Genomic DNA, 19,235 nt, shown 5'->3' on the forward strand with positions numbered 1-19,235 from the left:
AAATAAATAAATAAATAAATAAATAAATAAATAAATAAATAAATAAATGCGATATCTAATGATTTTATTCGTGTATTTCAAGAGCAAATGTAGGACTCTGGACTTCATTTCATTTCTAAGTATTATTAATACAAAATTTAATTACGTTTATAAAAATCGAAAGCATTTGAAATCAACCGTTACTTCTCTAATTAAGTCAGATTTACACTTGACTGATATTTGTAACTCGAATTATTTGCCGCTTTTATGTGGTTTATATAAAAACAAAAAAACTCCCCTCCGTCCCTAAATTACTTGTTTTATTACAAAGTCTGGCAACACAGTAACCGCCTGAACGAGGCTCATTTGCATAATTGGGAACGATTTTACTGGAGGCCGAAGAAGTCCTTTTGACTCCGTGTAAGGACATTATATTACGCCATGAAATCTTTTCGGTGAGTCTGTTGGTTGAGTTTATAGTATTTGTAGGTTGGCAACTTCATTTTTGGCAAATATTTGAACATTTTCCAGGGTTTGGTCCAAATTTTTTGACCGAAGTTTGGAAGATGGCCGAGTCTCCGCGGCGCCATGTTTGGCTCGAGGTGTTTCTGAGTAGGTCGTGCTCACCCGAAGCGCCGAAAACACAATTAATTAAAATAAAAGTATCTAGATATCATTGTTATCTGCTATTATAAACGCACAAGTTTATTTAAAGCACATATATTAATATAAGCTCTATTATACGTTTTTGTAGGTCGCTAACCTTCTCGGTCAAACGCAGTTTTGTCAATTTTCCTTAACCAGTCAGTGTCCAAAAACTAATGAGAAATAAATAGAGGTGTTTCATGTCAGCTCTTTAATACTCACTAGATAATTAAGTTATTACAGACAGGTGTGAAGTCTGGGCCAGGTTGACTACATTCTCCAGCAGAGATCCTTTGTTCAGAAAGGAGTCTCACAAGTGCAGAAAAAACACACCCAAACAGGATTTTTATGGTTACACCCCACTGAAACAAAACATATATAAAATGTTAATTGATACTTGATAAATTATTACTCTATTGAATGTTTAAAAACAACTCAACTGAATGTTTATGAACAAATACTATACTCAAAATTAAATTTGAGTATTTTCACCTGGTTTGATGTTGAAAAAGGTGTTAAATACAGAGCGGGTCTTACTTAGTTTAATAAGAAAGGCCTCACAAATCACAAACTTGGTTTTAAATATTCTGCTATTAGTGTCTAACCTGGCTGTTGTAGGTTTGGATCAGGAACTTATCTGTTCTGGTCTGGATGCATAAAAAGCACAGATATCGCCCTTTAGTGAAGTTTCAAAAATCAAATAAAGGTTTTCCTCTTCTGGTCAGCAGGTGGCAGCAACATAAAGGAAATCTGAAAAACAAAGAACAGGAAGTGGTTGTCCTGTGAGTTTTAAAAATATGTTTTAAAGTGTGTTTCCTATTCTTCATTTTGTCCTTATGGTGCTCATTGAAACGTTCAAATTAAAGGTTTCACATATTTTCAATTCATATGAACTTTGTTTGGTTGTTTATGCTTTGGAGAAGAGTTTAAAAAGAAATGAACTGTTAGACGAGAGTTAGCTTTTTAGCTATGCTTGTACGCTATTGCATTGTGGGTAATCAAACGGTATTTTTTATAATTAGATCTCATCATTTTCCTGGTTTGCATTCTGTTTATTAAATAGTTGCTTGTAATAGGTGGACGTTTATTTGATTCGTGATCTCATGTTTGGTGACTAGGGGTTTACTAGAAGTTAAATACGGTAAAAATGTGTTAGTTGTTTGCTAGCGTTAGCTAGGCTAACACAGCATTGCATTGTGGGTAATGAAACATTGTTTTCAACATTAAATTTAGCATCTTTCCCTGGTTTATTTAACCAAGTTATCCCAGTATGTTTTAGCTTGTGTAATGCTGGTCTCTGGCTCTGTTTTAAGCAAACAATGTGTGGGCACCATGAGTCATGTGGGCATGTCTGTGAAAGACATCCCGGCGCGAGAGAAGAACAATTCATACTTACCTGGCAGGGGAGATACCATGATCATGAAGGTGGTTCACCCAGGGTGAGGCTTAGCCATTGCACTCCGGTTGTGCTGACCCCTGCGAATTCCCCAAATGTGGGAATCTCGACTGCATAATTTCTGGTAGTGGGGGACTGCGTTCGCGCTCTCCCCTGATTCACTGTTAATGGAAAATATAAATGGTAGAGATTTTGAAGTTTATCTTTCTACATTATTTTGTATTTTCGGGTATCCGACAGCAGAAAGCTTTAAATGTAGTTCCTGCTTTGCATTAATACAGTAAAAATGAGCTCTCCAACCGAGTTTTCTGATCATCTAATTTTAAGGGGAAACTGGAGCTGGCATTTGCTTCAAATTTGAGCTATAATTATCAAAATACTTAAACGTTAGTACAGCCCTTTTATAAATAAATTGCACTATATATTTTGGTATATATTGCTGTGTTTCAGACAAGTGACCCGGATAACGCAGAAAATTCAAATACCTGGCAGGGGAGATACCATGATCATGAAAGTTCATTATGATGGTTTCTAACTCAGCCTCGACTGGTTCCCGCCGGAACGCAGTGAGATTTGATCTAAGAAATGACATGGAAATGGATAGACTACAATTCAGCAGGCTCATAATGCAGAAGGAGCTAGGTTTTGTACCAACTCAAATGGATTATATCTTTGCCTTGCCTGGGAAAAAGACCTTTGAGGTGGTATTTACTACCAGCACGTTTTTTGAAAAATGTTTGACAACCTTCGGGAGACTGAAAGAGGCTAGACTCCAATTGGCGAATGTGGAAATGGCTTCCCTGTCACAAGTAGAACCGAAGTCTGTGACAATATTGATATTTTCGGAACAAGTTCGAATGGAAGACATGAGGACGTGGTTGGGACAGAGGTGCACAGTGATAAAGGGACTCGAACTGAAAGACGAAGATGGCATTAGGACGGGAGGTAGGCGTTTCTACGTCCAACTGAGGAGAGATATGAAAACTGGAGAGATTCACCACTTACCACCGGTGATCCAGCTGGGAGCAATTAGGGGCCATGTTTTTTACCCTGGTCAGCCCAAGGCTTGTCGTAAGTGCAATTCCCAACAACACCTGTCGGCGGAATGCCAGAATACCCATTGTAAGAACTGTAAAGCCAATGATCATTTGACTAAGGATTGCCCCCACCCGTTAATCTGCAATCTCTGCGGGGAGGGAGGACATACCTTTAGAACTTGCCCTAGGTCCTACGCTAATAGAGCTAAGTACGCCTCGTTGCAATCAGAAGGATTGGTACCAAGGCCGGGTGAACCCCTTCTCCCCCTACCAACGGAAACCCTACCAGAACCCGAAAATGACCAGGAGCAGGAGGAAGTTGGGAATCGGGACCGAATGGAAGGAGACCCGCCCCCTCCCCGCTGCCCACGACTTCCGGCACTCAACCGACGGACTCCCAAGACGACTCCCATCTGCCCCCGACCCGGTTGTGGCGCGCCGGAGTCGGTGAGGCACCTGCTGTGGGAGTGCAGCGCTGCTGTGGACCTGTGGGCGAAGGCCGGCTCCTTGAAATTCCCACACTTGCCAGCAAGGGAGGTCCTCCACGCACAGCTAGTGCTGTATGGGGTGAGCCACCAGAAAAGGACTAAAGAAGACTTTGAGGATATGTGGCTCACCCTAGCCGCCATAAAAGACGCCATCTGGACCTCCAGAAACTTGCTGGTGAGCAGGCGCGGGCAGATGCCCCCCTTTGGCTGTGATCCGGATGGCAGCAGCAAAAAGAACAACATCGAGGGCTGCAGGTGGCGCGCCAAGGACACAGCCACCAAGAAGAATCGCCTGCGCCTCTGTGGACGAACAGAGGTCCAAGCAGCGGCGGCCTGGCCCTCCGGGTGAGGCAGGAGGGAAGGAGCATCAGGGCAGGTTTCCCCTCTGGGCCCCAGCGCTGTTTTGGAAGAACGGGATGGCTCTGAACTTTGTAAGGGGAACCCCGGTCCTGTACAACTTTTAACACCTAGAGCCTTTGTGTTTTTATCCCTGTTTTAAGCTCCTTTTAGTTTGAAATGGAAATGGTGTTTTAATCTTTCTTAAACGAAAACGAAAGGAAAAATTTCTGTATAACAGTAAAAATGTCGTGTATTTAAATTGTTTGAAGTAACAATAAAAATTTTTCGAAAGAAAAAAAAAATTGTGGGGGAGACCTTTTTCTACTACAAGAATGTTCTTTACCTTTTATGGATAATTATGCTAAATTTCAAAAAAGATGGCAATATGGGCAATCCTTTTGGTCAGGGGACAATCTAAATAGATCTACTGGTGTTGTAGTGTTACAGAATAATAGAACATTGCATATAGAAAGTGTTGAAAAAATCATGGATGGAAGAATGCTGTTGATAGACATAGAAAACAATGGGTGCAAAATGAGATTAATAAACGTATACGGTCCAACGGACTTACAGGAAAGAGTCTTTCTACTGCAAACCCTACAACCTTACATTTGTAGCGGGAGGCACATAATTATAGGAGGAGATTTTAATTGCAATTTAGAAAAACGGATGGGCATCACAACAGCCGGTCTGGCAAACAAGATAGACTTAAGTTCGCATGTACTGGGTAACCTTATAAATGATTTCAAACTTATTGATGTCTTTAAGACGCTGCATCCAGAGGAAACGGGATTCACGTGGACTAATGGAAAAATGTCTTCTAGAATTGACTTTTTTTTCATATCTGGTGCTGTTAAGCCTGTCTTGTGTACGGTTGACCCAGTTCCTTTCTCGGACCACCATAAATTAACGTGTCTTAGATATCCCAAACTTTCAAAAATTCACTCCAGGAGTGTGGAAACTAAACACAAGTCTATTAAATAATAGCAGTGTGGTTAAAAGATACCAAAATAAATTCAACCAACCCTAACCAAGCAGAGACCCACTGCAGCCGTAACATGTACCTTTAGCAAACTGAAGGAGACCAGACCACAGCTGAAGAACATTGGCATGATTTCGCTGATGGGATCAGAATCAAAAGCAGTGACTGTGCTGATTTATTCAGATAAAGTGAGAATGGAGGACATAAAGGTTTGGCTCAGCCTTTGGTGTACCGCAAATAGTGCCTACGAATTGAAGGACGAAGATGGAATTAGAACAGGAGGAAGACGTTTCTTTGTCCAATTAAAAAAAGACTCTACAACAGGTGAGACTCATCATTTGCCACCGGTCATACTGCTGGGTACAATTAGAGGTTTCGTGTTCTATCCGGGCCAGCCTAAGGTCTGCCATAAGTTTGGCTCTCAACAACATCTCTGCCGAATGCAACAAAACTTACTGCAGGAATTGTAGAGCAAATGATCACTCGACTAAAGAGTGTCCACTCCCTGTGAATTGTAATCTTTGTGGGGAAGGAGGCCACACCTTTAGAACATGCTCTAAATCACATGCAAATTGAGTCAAAGCAGCCCCCTTACAAGAAACTGAAATGACATTAAGTTAATTCAAGACCCAGCCTTTCTTGAGAGGAGATCAGAGGAAGATCAACAACAGGAGAGTAGAGAGGAGCAAGAAGGACGAAGGAGGCCAAGGCCCCCTCACCTCCAGTGGACCTTCTACAACCGAAACTCTGACATCTGAGGAAACAAAGACGATGCTCGACAAAACGGATTCAGCGACGACAGAATGGACGGAGCAACAGGAATTAGAGGCCACCTCCCATCAGGAGGACACGCAACAGAACACCACCCGCGTAGTGACGGCAGGAGAGTGTGGAGAAACGTTGGACCTTATGATGATGGACTTGACACAGTCACAACCGAAATTAACATAGAAGTGGACACCGAGGGAGGTAGCACCTCGCTGTTTTTAGAGGACAAAACTCCCGTGGAATATTGTACTAGACCTATCATTTGCCACCGGTGATTCAGCTGGGAGCAATAGGAGGCTACGTTTTCTACCCGGGCCAGCCTAAGACCTGCCGTAGGTGTGGTTCCCAGCAACAAGCCGGAGTACATATTGCAAAAACTGTGGAACTGATGGACACTGAACTAAAGACTGCCAGGATCCGGTAACCTTTGTGGAGAGAGGGGGCATATTTTCAAAAATTGCCCCAAGCCATACGCTAACAGAGTCAAGACTTTTGCTCCACAATAAGTGAGTGGGATAGTAAACTTGGGAGACCAGTTACTACAAATGGAGACAAATGTGGAACCAGATGAAGGAAAACAGCCAGAAAGCACTGAGGAACGGAGAAAAGAGAATTGAGGAACCACACCCATGAACCCTCCTAGAGCAAAAGACTCCCAATTAAAGGACACACAAGAACCGGAAAACAACCAGCTGAACCCAATTACAACCGAAACTCTTCAACAAACGGGATCATTAAAAGAGACACCATCGCTGGAGGGAGACGGGATGAAGAAAACCCCTCGAGTCATAACAATTGGAGAATGCGGAGAAATATTGGAACAAACAATGAGCGATTTAATTCCCTCTCAACAGGAACAACCACAGGACAAGACTTCCCCGGAAGGCAGTTCCTCGCTTTTCCCGGAGGACGATGGAACATTGGAAGACCTGCATCTACTGTTTGAACCAGGAACCGAGGACCAAGAGAACCCATGGAAGAGACTCGTCAGGAGGACCAGACATTGAATATTGGCCATCGATTCTACAGAACCCTACTCCATTCCTAGAAGAGAAAGGATTAGTAGCATTCTCAAATATCACTCAAATATCTAGTAGAGACTGAGAGGAAGAACAAAAGGAGACTTGGAGAGCACGAAGAAAAAACGTAAAGACTAACAGGAAGTAAAGTTTGTTTGGAACTTCTTTCTATTTTGGGTTGTTTTACTTTATTTGAGAATAAGATCCCATTTCTTTCTTTAAGCAAATATAGTTTCATTATGCAGAACTGCAATAAATACTAGGGGCTTAAATGACCCAGTGAAATGTCAGACAGTATTTAATTTTTTACATAATAATGGTGGTGACAAGAATGTTCCCTACACTTTAGGGATAATTATACGAAATTTCAAAGATGGTGGCAATATGCATTGTCCTTTTGGTCAGGGGATAATTTAAACAGAGCAACTGGAGTAGTAGTATTGTTGAATAATAGAACTATTCATATAGAAAAAGTAGAAAACATTATGGATGGAAGAGTATTTGTTGTGATTTGAGTTTCTCTGTGTGTTTATTTTGAGTTCCTGTGTCTCTGAGTCTCCCCTTGATTAGTTTCCAGGTGTGTCTTGTTCCTTGATTACCCTCTGTGTATTTAACCCCACCTGTGTCCTTTGTTCCTCGTCGGGTCCTCGTCTAAGCTGTCGTTGGTCCTTCATATGTCCTGTTGCTACCAGTGCTGAGCCTCTGCCTTCCGCTCCGCTCCGCTGTGCTGCCAGGATTTTGGATTTGTTTGTACCATCATTCTCATCATTAAAACCATCATTTCTCCTTTCATCCTGAGCCTGCTGTTTTTTCCTCCACCACCTCATGACAGTATTGTTAATAGACATGGAAAAAAATGGGAGCAAAATGAGAATAATTGTCTATGGTTCAACAGATATGCAAGAAAGAGTACTTTTACTGCAAACTTTGCAATATTATATATGTAGCTAGAGACATGTAATTATAGGTGGGGACTTTAATTGTAATTTGGAGAAAAGAATAGGTAATACAAGTGCCCATTTGACAAATAGAGTAGATCTAAGTTCACAGGCATTAAACAACCTTATAAAGGATTGTAAGCTTACGGATGTCTATAGATCTTTACATTCAGAGGAGGCAGGTTTTACCTGGTCCAACAGAAAAATTTTCTCAAGGATTGACTATATTTTAACATCCAGCACAGTTACACCAGTGTCATGTAAAGTTGAGCCAGTACCTTTTTCGGACCACCACCAACTTACATGTCTTATAGAAATTCCAAACACTCAAAAACCAAATTTTGGTATATGGAAATTAAACATAAGTATACTAAACAATAAAAAAGTGGTTGAAAAATATAAAGGGTTGTCCGGTCTGCTGTACTAAAAAGGTTGGGGACCACTGGGATAGCAGACTTGGGAGACCAGTTACTACAAATGGAGATAAATGTGGAACCAGATGAAGAGAAACAGCCAGAAAGCACTGAGGAACGGAGAAAAGAAAATGGAGGAACCGCACCCAGGAACCCTCCTAGAGCGAAAGACTCCCAATTACACATCTACACATGCTGCTCCATGGTTGAAAATCAAGTTGATATAATAAAGGGAGACATTTCTTAAACAAGAATTGTTACATTTATTTACACACACACAAAAAAAAGATATTTTCAGGAACAAACAAGCTACTTTTCAAAATTTACTATATAACAAAACACAACAAGGACATGGAACACAGCAAACAATATAAAACTGAAAATTTTAAATGTAATTACCTAAAATTGAAAACAAGAAAATGAAAAGATTCAAACTAAACTACTTCTTCTGCCTCCTTGAATGAAACACGTTTTTGAGGGATGTGCCTCAGAAATCTTTGGTGCAGCCTGTATGCCATCAATGGGCTGCTTTTTGGGAGATCGAAGATACTCTTTTTGGATCAGTATAAACAGTCAATGGTGTGCCCTGGGTGTCCTGGGTGGTGGCATCACCCTGGCCAGATGACGGATGACTTCCATCCGACTGGTCTGGTTCCTCAGGTTCTAGTCTCTGAAATATAAAAAGACATTACATGATATTATTTCCATATATCAGACACTTAAGTACATGCCATTCAGGATCAACGGTAAATGATCCTAAATGGCAACCACTCAGTTAAGATTATCAATATTAACAGGAAAAATAGATGTGAATTTTAAAATGACAAGACTTACCCTCCGTTTCTTTAAAGGCTCCTCCCCCTAACCCTTGCTCGATGACTCAGACAGCATGAGGAGAGGAGGGTCCGCAGAACCTGGGGCATCTGGGTCGGTGACCTGCTGGAATTTAATGCGCAGCTCCGCCAGATGTTCTGCAGTTTGGCTCATTGCGTAGAACATGTCTGCTGTTGCAGGGTCATGACACATTGTCTTTGAAACTTTGCTCCTTGTGCCTGTAGACAGTACATTTTTGGCCTTGAAAGATAAAGGAAGTTATTCAATATTTTGTTTTTATTTTAAGTTTTCAGAAAAAAAAGTGAAATAATTACTTACATATGTGGCAATCGAGTTGCGGAAATCTGTAAATGTGGGGCGCCTGGAAAACCCCATCTCTGCCCACGCACTCTGCAGGTGCTGCTGTAAGTTGGTAATTTTCTGGTTGCTTTCATTAAAAAACACCAGGTTGGTGGATGGCTGCAGTTTTTCCCTGACTTGGAGCCATTGCTCCAGCCAACCGAACTCCTGCACTGTCAGATATGCCTGGGCAGGCCCAAAAGAATGATTTGTCTTGTGCTCTTTCACCTTAGTGCCAAATGAGAGGGTATGTTGCCTGACATACAGGATAACCTGTAAATTATCCTGAATGGCAGGCACTCAGGTAGATCTATCAAGTGTTTAATTATAAGTGCAAAATCATTACAGTTACATTGATGACAAATCCTTGTTCTCCAGACTTTGCCTCTGTATGTGCCTCACCCACTTTAGGCAATGACATATTGGTTAAAACACCGGTCCTATGGCCATAGATGCTCGACAGGTAAGCGCTGAAGTAGCCATAGAACCGGTGTATGTTGTTTTGGCTAGGCGTAGTCTCGATGGTGTCTACACAAACATAAATAAAATCTCAGGTAAGTGACTGAATAAGTGTCTGCCATTCCTGACCATTCACAGATGATACTGAATGGCACACACTCAGGTAAGTAATTGAATATAATAAAGAATTTTACATAAGTCTTACCGAGCAACCTGGGGATCATGCGCCGTGCCTTTTTCTGAGGTCCACCTTGGGGATCAACCTGCTGACTTTTCCCCTTTTAACTTGGAGCTGGCGGAGGACGACGCGCCTCGACAGTTTCCTCAAGTCCGAGGACTGGGCTCTAAGGACTGACACCATACACTTCCTTGGGACACGCGAGGTTGATGGTGGCGTGTCCCGAAAGTAGCTGAGAAACCCTGAGATGTTGACAAGGTACAATTTTATGGTGGTGATGGCCTTCCCTTGTCTGAAGAGATGTTCCGGCCACCTGCTCAGAGAGAAATGTTTCTAACTTAAACATGAACACATACATTAACTATAATGCATCAGAGAGATACTTACTCATGAACTCTCCCTACGTTCTCAAGGAACGTCCAATTTCCTAAGACAGTCTTCCCCTCGGTTAGGAATTTAAGGAACAACGTTACTCTTCCAACCTTTGATTTTTGGTTTTCATGCTGTTTTATTGTGCCCATGGAGCCCTTCAAATGGATCCAGTATTCCTGCATGTACTGAACTGAAGAAAAAAAGGTTTCAAAAGTAACTTGCATGGTTTATAAAATAGAAAAATGTAGCAAGCAGTGACATTACTTACGGATTTGTACTGGGAACTCTGAATATCCCTTCAGTACTGAGAGGGATATAGTAACTTTTGGTGGCTCCTCAGATGATAGGTCATCTTCAGGGAGCTCTTCAGATGGCACAGACTCTCCTGAGTCACCAATGTTTGCCTTTTGGAGGGCTGTTAAGGTAAGTAAGGAACTCAGGTAAGTGCCTAAATAAGTCCCATCCTTCCAGGATCATGTGGGAATAAATACCCAGTGACAGTTCTGATTTACTCTGAACAAGTGAGAATGGAGGATATCAAAACTTGTCTTGGCATTTGTTGTACTGTGACCAGTGCTTATAATCTAAAAGGTAAATACTTACCTAGCAGGGGAGATACCATGTGTGAGAAAGATGGCTTCGTCCCTGCCCATGTCTGGTTCCCGTAGGAACGCAGTGAGATTTGATCTAAAAATGATATGGAAATGGACAGACTTCAGTTCAGTCGTCTCATCTCGCAAAAGGAACTCGGAATTTTACCTGTGCAAATGGACTATATTTTTGCTCTGCTGGGAAAAAGAACCTGTGAGGTAATATTTACCACTAATACTTTTTAGGGAAAATGTTTGGGATCGTTTGGAAGACTGAAAGAGACGAGACCTCAATTAGCCAATACAGAGATGACTTCTCTCTCGCAAATGGAGCCTAAGACAATCACAGTACTTATGTTTTCTGAACAAGTTCGGATGGAGGACATTGGAACTTGGCTACAATAAAGATGGACAGTGAAACAAGGATACGGATTAAAAGACGAGGACGGGGTCAGGACTGGCGGCAGACGCTTCTTTATACAATTGAAGAAAAATTTAGCAACAGGAAAGAATTGTACTAGACCTATCATTTGCCACCGGTGATTCAGCTGGGAGCAATAAGAGGCTACGTTTTCTACCCGGGCCAGCCTTAGACCTGCCGTAGGTGTGGTTCCCAGCAACTCCTTTCAGTAGAATGCCGGAGTAAATATGGACACTTAACTAAGGACTGCCAGGATCCGGTAAACTGTAACCTTTGTGGAGAGAGGGGGCATATTTTCAAAAATTGCCCCAAGTCATACACATGAGATTAAAAAAAAAGTTAATGAAAGAAGCACAGGAGCGGTGATACGAAGTAGATTGCAACATTTTGAGGAGAAGGAAAAATGCACAAGATATTTTTTTAGAAAACTATTTCGATCAAAAATGACAATAAACAAGCTAATTAATAAAAAAGGCGAAGAGAAATGTGAGGAGCAACAGATTTTAACCGATATTTACGATTATTTTAAGAGCTTGGTATATAGAACTAGGCATCAGGCGGCCCAAGAAGACGAGATGGTTGAATTGTTGTTACGGAAAGAAGTAGACTACTAATGTCACCTGTGTCTCTGCGGCTTTGTCGGGTCCTTGTCTAAGCAGTCGTTTGTATGTGTCAATTGATTCATGTCCATTTGTGTAGCCAGTTGCTGCCTGTGTTGAGCCCTGGTCTTCCACTCAGCAGTGCTGCCTGGCCTTTTGGACTGTCTTCATTAAATCCCATCATTTTCACTTCAACCTGAGTCTGTTGCAGTTTCCTCACCACCTCCTCACACTACTTCTTGACAGGTTCATTAAAATTAGGGCTGAAACAATTCCTCGAATGACTTGAGTGCCTCGGTTATTAAAATTCCTGGAGGAAAATTTACCTGCCTCGAAGTTTTGTTAATTTATGTTTTATTATTTAGTGCACCGTGTTCCGACCGGGACATTATCCGCGTAGCACAAAGCTCTGACTTCCTCCTCTGAGTTGTTGTCCTTTTTTGCTATTTTCTGGTGGCTCAGCCCGTACAGCACTAGCTGTGCATTGAAAACTTCCCTTGCTGGCAAGTGTGGGAATTGCAAGGAGCTGGCCTTGCAAACTCAGAATTTGAGGATTATATATAACTCTCCCCTGGTATTAATGTCAAATGATGAATGATGTGAGGCTGTCTGAACCAAATTATACATGATATTAAAGACAGAATTGTGTCCTTAAAGCTGTTTAGTGAAGTGACACTGTAGTAATAAAAGTTACTTTAAATTCACTTTATTCTGAAAAACAGCTAATTAAAGCCTCACTGAGTAACAAATTTTAAACATATTTCATTGTCATTGTCAGTATAATCTGTATGATGACGTAACAGGGCCATCATAGATTAAAATATAAATTCTGACAAAATCCTCAAATTCTGAGATTTAACTCAGAAATTCAGTTTTTTTCTAGAAAATGTCTGAGATTAATCTTAAAATCTGAGTGGAAATTTACACTCCCTTTTGTTTATTATTTCAACCTCAATTTTGCTTTGTAACATTTGATCACCTTTCAGCATTAAAACCTGTTTTTATATATAACCAAATCTCATTATTTCTCAAGGTAATTTACACCGAGGGGTTCTGGTCGGGTCCGGAAACTGGTAAACAGACCTGGTGGAGCACAGAGGGAAAAATGAACGAACTGAAACACTACAAAACTTCTGGGATTAATTTTGAAATCCATGAGTTTTTCTATGTTTCTCATTTTGAGTTTTTTAAAATATATTTATTATTTCTCTGAGTTTCTGACTGTGTTTATTTAAATGTTAAATCCTAAAGTGACTCAGGGAATATTTTATTTCCCACCGTGAGTCAGAACCGGATGTGTGAAGTTGCTAATGGTCAGTCAGAGGAATGAACAGCATACTTACCTGGCAGGGACGACTCCATGATCCTGTAGGTGGATCGCCCAGGGTGAGGATCAGCCATTGCACTGCGGCGATCTGACCTCTGTGAATTCTCCACATGGGAGAATCTCAACTGCACAATTTATGGTGGTGGGGGACTGCGTTCGCGCTCTCCCCTGGTATTCATGTTAATGATGAATAATGTGATGCTGTCTGAACCAATTTATACATGATATTAAAGCAGTGCTTCCCAATTCCAGTCCTCAGGCCCCCCTGCTCTGCATGTTTTAGATGTGCCTCTATTTCAGAGCAGCTGATTCAAATGATTGCATTACCTGTTCTGCAGGCATCAAGTACTGCAGAAACCTGTTAATCACTCATAGATTCAATCCAGGTGTGTAGCAGCAGGGAAACACCGAAAACATGTAGGGCAGGGGGGCCTGAGGACTGGAATTGAGAAGCACTGTATTAAAGACAGACTCTTATCCTTAAAGATGTTAACTTTAGTGAAGTGACACTGTAGTAATAAGTCACTTTAAACTCACTTTATTCTGAAAAACAGCTAATTGGTCAAACCAGTAATGAAAGCATCACTAAGTAACAAATTTTAAACACATTTCATTGTCATGTCAGTATAATCTGTATGATGATGTAACAGGGCCATCATAGATTAAAAAATAAATTCTGACAAAATCCTCAAATTCTGAGATACAACTCAGAAATTCTAATGGAGTTTTATTTAAATTTCTTTGTGTTAAAAGTTAAAAATTTCATTTTTTTTTAAATTAATCTTAAAATTTGAGTGGATTTTTAAAAAATAATTTCTAAGTTCTTTGCATAAAACATCCAATACAAACAAATATGTAACAAAAATTACAATTTATACATTGTCATCGTTCCTTGGAGCGGAAAACAACAAAAGGGAGACAAAGGTCTCAAATACAACGAAAGGGGAAAAATTATTCCATTCTGAAGGTTCACTTAACACATTTTTGTAAATCCTCCGGCACTTTCCATGCCAAGAGCACCTCGTTGTTCTTTTGAGTCAGTTTTTCTTTCCACATATATTCTCTAACTAATGATTCCACTATCTTTAAGACATTTGTTTCAAATATTTCATATTTTCCATATATCAAAATGTTTCTAGCTTTCCACATTGCTTCTTTCACACAATTTACGACGATCCACCAAATCTGTTCATCTCTTTCCCATTCATCTTTTAACAAACCATAAGACACCTTTTCATATAAAATCCCCTTATTCAACTTCCCATGGTGACATTAACAGCCATACCTTTTTTGCATATGGACAAGTCCAAAACAAATGCTTTCGAAAAGTTTTTATTGTTACTTAGAACGTTTTAAAAACATGGCATTTTACAGTTATACAGAAATTCTCTTTTCGTTTAAAAAAAAATACAATTCTCCAATTTAAACTAAAAGAAGTTAAGAACAAAGGTATAAAAAACACAAAATCTCTGGGTTTTAAAAGTTGGACAGGACCGGGGTGACTCCTTACAAAGTCTGGAGCCGTCCAGTTCTTCCAAACAGCGCTGGGGCTCAGAGGGGAAGCCTGCCCTGATGCTCCTTCCCTCCTGCCTCACCCGGAGAGCCAGGGCGTCGCTGCTTGGACCTCTGTTCGTGGTGCGCCGACTCCTTCGTCCACGGAGGCGCAGGCGATTCTTCTTGGTGGCTGTGTCCTTGGCGCGCCACCTCGATGTTTCCCTCCTTGCTGCCGCCATCCGGATCACAGCCACGGGGGGCATCTGCCTGCGCCTGCTCACCAGCAAGTTTCTGGAGGTCCAAATGGCGTCTTTTATGGTGGCTTCGGCGAGCCACATATCCTCAAAGTCTTTTTTAGGCCTTTTCTGGTGGCTCACCCCATACAGCACTAGCTGTGTGTGGAGGACCTCCCTTGCTGGCAAGTGTGGGAGTTTCAAGGGATTTCAAGGGTTCCGGTGGCAGGTTCAGACATGCTCTTAAAATTGGTGTAATAAACATAGCTTTAAATTAGCTTCCAGTATCAGGTACATCTCTCCCCCCTTTCCCTACTGGTCTATACTTTATTTCCCTTTTAAGTCTTTTCTGTTTGCCACCCCACAAAAAACTAAACATCATTTTTCTAACTTTTATCATTATCTTATGTGGCATAGGGAACGTTGCTGCTAAATAAGCTAGAGATGAAATTACCTCTGCTTTTATCACGAGAACTTTACCTATAAAGGATAATTTTCTGTCTCTCCATTGCAGCAGCCTCCCCTGTATCTTTGGCAATTTAATTTCCCAGTTCACCGCCTCCATGTCATTTCCTATTTGCACTCCCAGCACCTTTATTATATATTTTCTCACTATTAAATCCCAATTTTCCTTTTTTCTCTCCAATTACTATAAAATATCTCACTTTTTTGTTTATTAATCCTCATCCCTGACACACGCATTTCCTAGTTAACAGTTTTAACTGAATAAACATAACCACATATAATAAACATATGTAAAAATTACCTTTACATAAAGTAATAAACATTTCCACATATCACCTCCGATGTCCACCGGACTCTCAGTTCCGCCACGTCAACTGTTTGGGATTCCCCTCCGTTCTTACGTCACCGCGCTCTCTCATTGGCTACCTGTCACATTCAACAGGTTGGGTTCTCGCTTCCAAGCTCCGATAATCGGGCCAAGACAATATGCCCCGATTTTAGATCTGGCATATTCAACACACCACCACATAACACACCACGCACTGCAGGACGTTGTAAGATTGTCTGAAAGGTGAAAAAACTTTAGCAGGAACACCAACATGCAGAAGCAATATCTGACGGTCCTTGCCTCCCACCCGGGAGCCAACTCTTGACAGGTCCGTAATAAAAAGGTTCAATCAATCAATCAATCAATCAATCAATCAATCAATCAATCAATCAAACTTTATTTGTATAGCACATTTCAGCAGCAAGGCATTTCAAAGTGCTTTACATCAAATCAAACACAAAAATACAATGCAACATAGAATCAACAATCAAAACACAACATCAAGTCAGATTCCGTCAATAAATTTGCAATTGATTACGTTTCGAATACAACTCTAAACAAGTGGGTTTTTAGTTGAGATTTAAAGGAAGTCAGTGTTTCAGCTGTTTTACAGTTTTCTGGAAGTTTGTTCCAGATTTTTGGTGCAGAGATGCTAAATGCCGCTTCTCCTCGTTTGGTTCTGGTTCTGGGGATGCAGAGCAGACCAGAACCAGAAGACCTGAGAGGTCTGGAAGGTTGATACAACAGCAGCAGATCTTTAATGTATTGTGGTGCTAAACCATTCAGAGATTTATAAACTAACAACAGTATTTTAAAGTCTATTCTTTGAGCTACAGGGAGCCAGTGGAGAGACTTTAAAACTGGTGTTATGTGCTCTATCTTCCTGGTTTTAGTGAGAACACGAGCAGCAGCATTCTGGATCAGCTGTAGCTGTTTGATTGATTTGTTGGACAGGCCTGTGAAGACGCCGTTACAATAATCAATACGACTGAAGATAAACGCATGGATGAGGTTGGGAACCATTGGCCTAGAGTGTTTAAAATAGAAATAAAATAAAAATAATGTTTCTTTATCATTCATCTCCAGCTAGGCTAATGCAAAGTTGCATTGCAGGAATCCAAACTATATTTTCAACCTTAAGTCCTGATTTCTAGCACCAAGAAAGGCATAAGTAGTACAGAAATATCGCATCCAGGCTGTGATTTCAGTAGTTCCTCCATAATTTAATAGATTTACCTGACATCAATCAGAAAACATCCACATTTTATATTAGTTAAAAAAATTTTGACCAAAAATTGTTGACTTTAATATTCTATCATCAACTTAAGGAGGAAAATCATGTAACTTGTACCGATGTCTCATGTTGTGTGAAGGAGGTCTGAAAACTGGAATCAGTTTGTAGTTTGTCTTCTGCTTCCCCACTGATGGATGCAGTTTTCACTAATGAACAGCAGGTGGCAGCATAACTGTTTCTGACGTCATCACATGAAGACAGGGAGAATGCAATTTAAGAAAAAGTAATTAAGTATTGTATGTTATATTTAATAAATACTATCATGCCGATGTTTGTTTAAATTGTGATACGTCTGCTTGGTTTTGGAACTTGAGCGGAAGCTGAAAAGAGTAGAAATGTGTCAACCGTTTATTAGCTTTAGCTAAACTATTACAGGGTTGCATTATGGGTAATCAAACGGTATGTTGTACATTAAATGTAACATTTTCCATCGTTTCTATAACCCAGTTATTCCAGTGTGTCTTAGCTAGTGTTGCAAGGTAAAAAGCTAAAAAGAACCCCGGAACTTTTTTCTCTTTAAGCCAACAATGTTTTGGCACCGTGAGTCATGTGGGCATGTCTATGAAAGACATCCCGGCGCGAGAGGATGACAACTCATACTTACCTGGCAGGGGAGATACCATGATCATGAAGGTGGTTCACCCAGGGTGAGGCTCAGCCATTGCACTCCGGTTGTGCTGACCCCTGCGAATTCCCCAAATGTGGGAATCTCGACTGCATAATTTCTGGTAGTGGGGGACTGCGTTCGCGCTCTCCCCTGATTCACTGTTAATGGAAAATATAAGTGGTAGAGATTTTCAAGTGTATCTTTTTACATTATTTTGTATTTTCGGGTAGCCGACAGCAGAAAGCTTTAAATGTAGTTCCTGCTTTGCATTAATACAGTGAAAATGAGCTCTCAAACCGAGTTTTCTGATGATCTAATTTTAAGGGGAAACTGGAGCTGGCATTTGCTTCAAATTTGAGCTATAATAATCAAAATACTTAAATGTTAGTACAGCCCTTTTATAAATAAATTGCACTATATATTTTGGTATATATTGCTGTGTTTCAGACAAGTGACCCGGATAACGCAAAAAATTCAAATAGTAGCCCGGAAATTGATTTCTCTGGTTCAAAACAGAGCTAAATGGATCACAGCTAGTACCATAATGCCCTAAATGGGCTGGAACTTATAACTACCAAGGTTATAAGACTTTTCTAAAACCTTGAGGATTTACCTGGTGTCGAGGACATACACATAACTCACTATCTGGAGATGCAGACTTCATATTATATGACGAGCCAAATGAAAGGTTTCAAAAGCCTGGAGCAGAAAATTATTAAGTTTCAGGTTGGGTCAACCATTTAGGATCAAAAGAAACATCCCAGTGTGTTTTAGCTAGTACAACTCACTGCTCACCCGGCAGGCTGTTTCTCCCGGGTGAGCAGTGAGTTGTACTATTTTAAGTAATTAGTCTGATAACAATGCTATTGCTAACAACAAACTAGATATTACCCATGTTATTCATATAAGCTTGGATCTCCCGGTAAATAATTTAATTGGCTTCCGAAAAGCCAAATTCATGCTGGAGTTGTACGTTAATGTTGAGTTGTTGCTGGATTCAGGTCCAATGTAGGTCAACCATTCGCAGTGATCTACAGAAACCCCGATGTTCTGTGTCACATGAATATAGTTTGTAGCCAGACACGAACCAAGTGGGGGAATAGTCACAGCTCACTGGGTAGGTTATGTTTAATTTATTTAGCTTTTTCTTTAGCATAAAAGTCCCACTGAATAAACATCATATTTTCTGTCCGGGACTCGGCACTGAGCTAGCTGCTAACAACATTAGCACTAGGGACTAGCACGCTAGTAATAATAAATAATATATCTTACTTTACATAAGAGAGGTTGTCTTTCTAAGTAGCTGTCCAATAAATTATTTGAAAATACAATTTAAGTGATGTGATCGTTACCTGTCAGTGGGTGGGCACTGGAAACTCTGGCATTAGTTTCCACATCTCCTGTTTTTGGCGGTAGATTGTTGATCCACATTTCTCCTCTTTTTTCGTAAAGTTTTTTAAATGAACTCCCTTCTGACCAACTATCTTCGAAGGATGAAAATAACGTCGATCGTTCTCTCTATTAGAATGGTTAAAACAACCTTAGGCATTTTGATGCTGGATTTACAGAAGTAAACGGGCTGCATTTACTTTTTTTCCCTTTTTTTTAAACTTTTTTTCGGGCTGCATTTTCTTCTTGCCCTTTGGGTGATGTCGATGCTACGTCATTTGAAACCCATCAAGAAAAAGTGC

At 40.5% G+C, this 19,235-nt stretch overlaps 1 long non-coding RNA gene and 3 other non-coding genes across 4 annotated transcripts; 3 read left to right on the top strand and 1 right to left on the bottom strand.

Moving 5' to 3' along the window:
- The first annotated feature begins 2,012 nt into the window (after positions 1-2,012).
- LOC122833334 lies at positions 2,013-2,176 on the top strand. Its single transcript, XR_006370959.1, has one exon. It is a non-coding gene; the product is annotated as a U1 spliceosomal RNA (small nuclear RNA).
- A 6,233-nt stretch (positions 2,177-8,409) lies between these two features.
- Positions 8,410-11,504, bottom strand: LOC122832529. Its single transcript, XR_006370850.1, has 7 exons — positions 10,790-11,504; positions 10,455-10,601; positions 10,202-10,376; positions 9,842-10,127; positions 9,157-9,705; positions 8,839-9,078; positions 8,410-8,674 (listed from the first exon to the last, which is right to left on the bottom strand). It is a non-coding gene; the product is annotated as an uncharacterized LOC122832529 (long non-coding RNA).
- A 1,627-nt stretch (positions 11,505-13,131) lies between these two features.
- Positions 13,132-13,294, top strand: LOC122833343. The gene has a single exon (XR_006370968.1). It is a non-coding gene; the product is annotated as a U1 spliceosomal RNA (small nuclear RNA).
- A 4,239-nt stretch (positions 13,295-17,533) lies between these two features.
- LOC122833359 lies at positions 17,534-17,697 on the top strand. Its single transcript, XR_006370981.1, has one exon. It is a non-coding gene; the product is annotated as a U1 spliceosomal RNA (small nuclear RNA).
- Positions 17,698-19,235: the final 1,538 nt, after the last annotated feature.

This window comes from Gambusia affinis, linkage group LG06, assembly GCF_019740435.1.
Source record: "Gambusia affinis linkage group LG06, SWU_Gaff_1.0, whole genome shotgun sequence".
Classification (NCBI taxonomy): domain Eukaryota; kingdom Metazoa; phylum Chordata; class Actinopteri; order Cyprinodontiformes; family Poeciliidae; genus Gambusia; species Gambusia affinis.